The following is a 5,081-nucleotide window of genomic DNA, read 5'->3' as shown; positions in this document are numbered from 1 at the left end:
GGCAGTTTTAATTTTAATAAATCAAAATCAAAAAAATGTTAAGAGAACTTTGGTTAAGACTTAAAGCCAGGAAACAGGTAGGGACCCTGTGTTTGAATAGTATGTACATGGTCCTGTCCATAACTCAAGAGAAGACAAAAATCCTCAACTATGGAAAACAAAGCATAGAAGATCAGTTAAGTTTTAGTCAAAAGTCATAAAATTCTATTTCACCAGTTCAAAGTCATGTACTTTATCTTCTGTTGTGGTTCAGTCTTTCCATTTAAATTCTGGAAGATAACATTCAACTCTGAACTTTTCCCTACCATTACGCTGGCCATTTTCTTAGTTGTTTTAGAAATCATATTTCTTTGTGTCTGACTTTAGTTTTCCTGAGATAGCACTCCCTTCAGAACTTCTTGGAGAACTGGTCTGGTGTCAATAATTTTTTTCAGGTTTTGTTTATCTGAGAATGTTTTTGTCTTCTCTTTCCCATTTGGAAGATAATCTTGGATATAGCATTCTTGGTTGAAATTGTTTTTAACTCAACACTTTGAGTATATTTTCCCATTCTTTCTTGCTCGCATTGTTTCTGATGATAGGTCCACTATTAGTCTGATGGGATATCTTTTGTATGTAACTTGACGTTTCTCTCTTGTCAATTTAGTATCTTGTCTTTGTCTGTGGTCTTGGTCATTCTGACTATATTGTGTCTTGGAGAATATCTTCTTAGGTTGATCCTGTTTGAGGTCTTTTGTATTTCTTGAGTCTGGATCTTTGACCGCCTCTCTAGGTTTGGAAAGTTTTCTTCTAGGATTTCATGGAATAGATTATCAACACCTGAATTAGTCTCTTCACCTTCTGGGATACCAATTATCTGAATGTTTGGACATTTAATGGTATCATTAAATAGTATTTCTTGTATATTATCTGCATTTTGGGGGCTATTTTCTCAGTCTTTGTGGTGGATTTTACTAATACAGTGATTCTGTCTTCTACATCTGAGATTTGATATTCTGTATGATCTAGTCTGCTTTTAATACTTTCAAAGGAGATTTTGACTTCCTGTATTAGCTTTCATCTCCAACAGTTTCATTTAATTCTTTTTTGTGGTGTGTAGTTCCTCTTTCAGCTCTTGCAAGAACTTCTTCACCTCCTGGAACTTGTTGGCTCTTTTCTTCTGGGGTTCATTGTCTCTCTTCTCTTCCATCTCTGTAATCTTTATCACTATGAACATTCTAAGTTCTTTATCAGACATTTCCATGAGTCCCATTGTACTGTCTGTGTGAAGAAGAGTTATTTTTCCCTTGGGGGAGAGGTATTTTCTTGGTTTCTCATATTTCTTGTGCCTCTGCAGTGATTTCTAGTCATGTGGTGGGTTATTCATTTCTTCCTAATTTCTAGAAGTTCAATCTGAGTGATCAGAATGCACAGGAGGAAATGGTCTGTAAACTCGTTGGTGTTCCATTTTTCTCCCTTTGTGTCACAGATTCAGTGGGAATTGAGGAATATGTTGACCCTAATAGTATTCAGATGCTTGGCTACTTTTCACTTAGACCTATCTAAACACTCAGTGCATGGAGGCTGAGCAGCAAAGTTATAAGGTAAAAGAAAAGGGATAAGATAACATAGAGAGAAAGAAAAAAGAGAAATAGGAAAATAGCAAAGAAACAAAGTGAAAAGTGCATGGTGTGTGAAATCACTAGATCTCAGCTCTCATGGTAGACTCAGCCTTCTTCTGGTCTGCCCTTTTTGGCTCTCCTAAATAGGAGGGGGAAAAGGGTGGGGATTATTACTAAGGTAAAGAAGGATTTAAGAGCCAAGAAAATACTTGAAAAATTTTTTTATAAAGAAAAATTTAAAAATGAAAAGACAGAGAGACAGAAAGGGACAGAGAGAGACAGAAGGATAGAGGGAACTCTACCGGAGTGACTTAGAAGAACATCTTCATTTCTTATTTCCTGAAAGCACTAGATGTCAGCTCTCATGGCAGACTCAGTCTTCTTCTTACTTTCTCTTTTTCTTTCTCTCTGAGGAGCGTATGTGCCCACTGACAAAATTTAAAAAATAAACGGGACCAGCAGTTAGCGTAATGGCTATGTCACTGGACTCCCACGTAGTCGACCGCGGTTTGAGTCCTGGACCCGGTGGCTTAAACTCACGCCGGGCGCGTATGTGTGTGTGCCCAAGATCCCAAGAGGAGAATGGAGGAGAAGGGATTGCGGCGTGGCCATCCCTCCTGGGGGGTGATTTCCTGCTTTCTGTCTCTCTGTCTCTCTCTGGCGAGCGCACATGCCCTATAGCAGAAACCTCTCAAAAAAATTTAAAAATAAAAATAATATGGACTCGCATACTAGTTGTGAGACATAAATATATATCCTATATAATATAGATGGAATATTGTTGGACACATATTAGGATGGGACTAAAGGTAATGATCATTTTTGCTATTTTCATTATCATTATTTTTTAAAGAATTATTTTTTATTTAACTTTATTTGTTTTGTTTTGTCTTATTTTATTTTATTTTGACCAGAGAGGAACAGAGTGAGAGATAGATAGAGAGAGTGAGTGAGTGAGAAAGCAAGATGCCCTGTCTAGGACTTCAAACTGCAGTCAGCCATGTGGGAGTCCAGCACATTTAACAACCACCCCACCTGCTGGCCCCACTATTTCATTATTATTTAAATATAGATGATTACCGAATAATTCCTCCCTAGCTATTTTTCTAGGTATTTTTTCTCGTACACTCTCATCTTCATTATTCTAAACTCTTGGCTCTGTAATCAACTTTTGAGGTCTCCCATCTGCAGTGCCTTCACATATGAAGTCTTCTTGATGGACCTTTCTTTAGGCACTTGGACATTTATTTCCCTAAAGATTTTCTAGGGTCCTATAAGTTTTTCAAAATTCCAACATCCCTGGGAGGGTTTGTGATGATGATAACTCTTGGGTTTGCATGTATTTAATGAGAACCAAAGAACTGAGGACTGGGGAAGGTCAGAAGTGGTAAGAAAACACCTGCACTGGACATCCATGGGTTCTGCTTGGCACCCATTTTTTCCCCTTACTCTCTCTTTTCCAGAGGAATGTGAGAAATCACCATTTGCAAATCTGGTGATTCCATTCTCAGAAATGATTCTCAAAGTTGGCCTCACCTTCTGGTCTTAATTTAGTGGCCTGAGACTGTTCCTACAACCTATTTGTCTCTGAATCACCATGCTCATTCATCTTCAGCCTGGTTTTTATGGTATTTACTCATTCATCTATCCCTTGAGTAACATGTAAGGTCTTTCAGGCACTAGAGTGAAGATAGTGGTGAATGAATCTGTAGACATAGAGGTTGGAGTTCATATGCTGGCAGTAGAAATGGTCAGCCTTCTTTTCTCTAGTCTCCACCTGCATCTTGATATGGATGAAGGCTTTGTGTCCGGAGGCAGAGGGAGCAGACTTTGTGTGTACTGGACTTATGAGAAGAGTGTTAGGGATGAAATGGTGCAGTGCTTTGATCCTACCTTGAAAGAAATTTGAACACCCAGGACTAAACTGGCAGGGGCTAAAGGAATTATCTTCATGAAAGTCTCCCTTTGTATGTTTTTGGGGACAATTTTTTTGTAACCTAAGTGACAGAGTTAGGGTGAGAGACCTTCTAAGTCCCTCTGCCTGGAACATAGCACCACTGTCAAGCTCTGTAGACAAGTGGGGCCCTGTCAGTCTCATTGATAATGAGGTGTCATTGAGCTTCTTCTTGGGTGTAGACACTGACAAGCAGAAACCAGAGAAGAGGAGGAGAACAAGGCTGGTGCCACTTGGTGACTATAGCTGGAAGCTTGTTTTCAATGTTGGAACCTCAGAAAAAACTGGGGAGGTTTCGAAGAATGTGGAGGACAAAAGACGGAGGCTCTGCCATGGCGTAGGGATTCAGGGTCATTGCAACAGGGCCTAGAGTATATTAATGTACCTAGATTATACTTTTGGGCTTTTAAAAACTATAACATGGATCCCACTCCCCCAAGTGAACCCGAATGTATTAAAATGTGATTTCCACAGAATGGGTTTAAACTCCTCAGGACTGCCCAGTGGACATGGGTCTTCATAGTCTTTACACTGACCACCTTCTGGGTGGTGTGTTCTGCCTTGTTTCTCATTGGCCTGTTTTCTGGCCCCCTCCTTTTTCTTTTTCTTTAATTGATTAATTAATTAATTTAGTTTGCTTTAGTGCATATGCACTCATTAGAGACATAGAAAGAGAGCTAGAGAGAGAGGGAAAGTGAGAAATTGTCCCCTGAGAGGTGATAACCATACCACAGTCCATTCTCATGCATTCTCCTCTTGGGATTTTGGGCAAGTGCACACATACTCCTGGTGAATTTCTCAAGCTACCAGGTCTGAGACTTGAACTGTAAATTGGCTAGGTGAGAGTCCAGCACCTTAACCACTGTGCTACCTATTGGCGCCCTGGCCCCTTTCTTTCTTCATGTTCTTAGATTGCTGCCTTATGCCTCTTTTCCACTTCCTATGTGATATCTTCCCCACACCCATTTGTTTCTGATTCATTGATATTCATACAATTTCTCCCTTAGTTATTCAGATAACTGTTTCTCTTGTCCTTTTTTCTAACTAGCCTAAAATCTTCTTGGGGGCATGCCAGAAGTTGTGAATTAGATCCTAAATAAATGTTTGTTGAAGAAATACATAGACTTTTTTTTTTATATATTATATTACCTAACACTCATTCCCTGAGCATCATCACAACATACTAAATGTAGTTTCCCATCTAGGACAAACTGCATAGTCACTTAATCTAGCATGTTATCATCAATAATATTCCATTTCTACTTTCATACAATGTTTACATATATATATATGTTTTTTATCCTATCTTTGACCCTCTGCCCTTTCCCCCTCTCCCATTACCCTATCTCTGCTATATACAGTTGTCCTTCCAGGGGAGTTATTGAAAATGTGATACATGCAAGTAAAGGGAGAAGGGCCACAAGTTTAAAGTTTTCAACAATAGGGAACATAGATTCCATTCAAGGTTGGATCAAGGGTGGGTCTCGTGCGGATCCGCCATTGTAGGTGAGTCTCCATGGAATACA

The sequence above is a fragment of the Tupaia chinensis genome, unplaced genomic scaffold (assembly GCF_000334495.1).
Source record: "Tupaia chinensis unplaced genomic scaffold, TupChi_1.0 Scaffold147069_1, whole genome shotgun sequence".
Classification (NCBI taxonomy): Eukaryota; Metazoa; Chordata; class Mammalia; order Scandentia; family Tupaiidae; genus Tupaia; species Tupaia belangeri.
The sequence above is the reverse complement of the archived record's forward strand: the minus strand, read 5'-3'. Positions refer to the sequence as shown.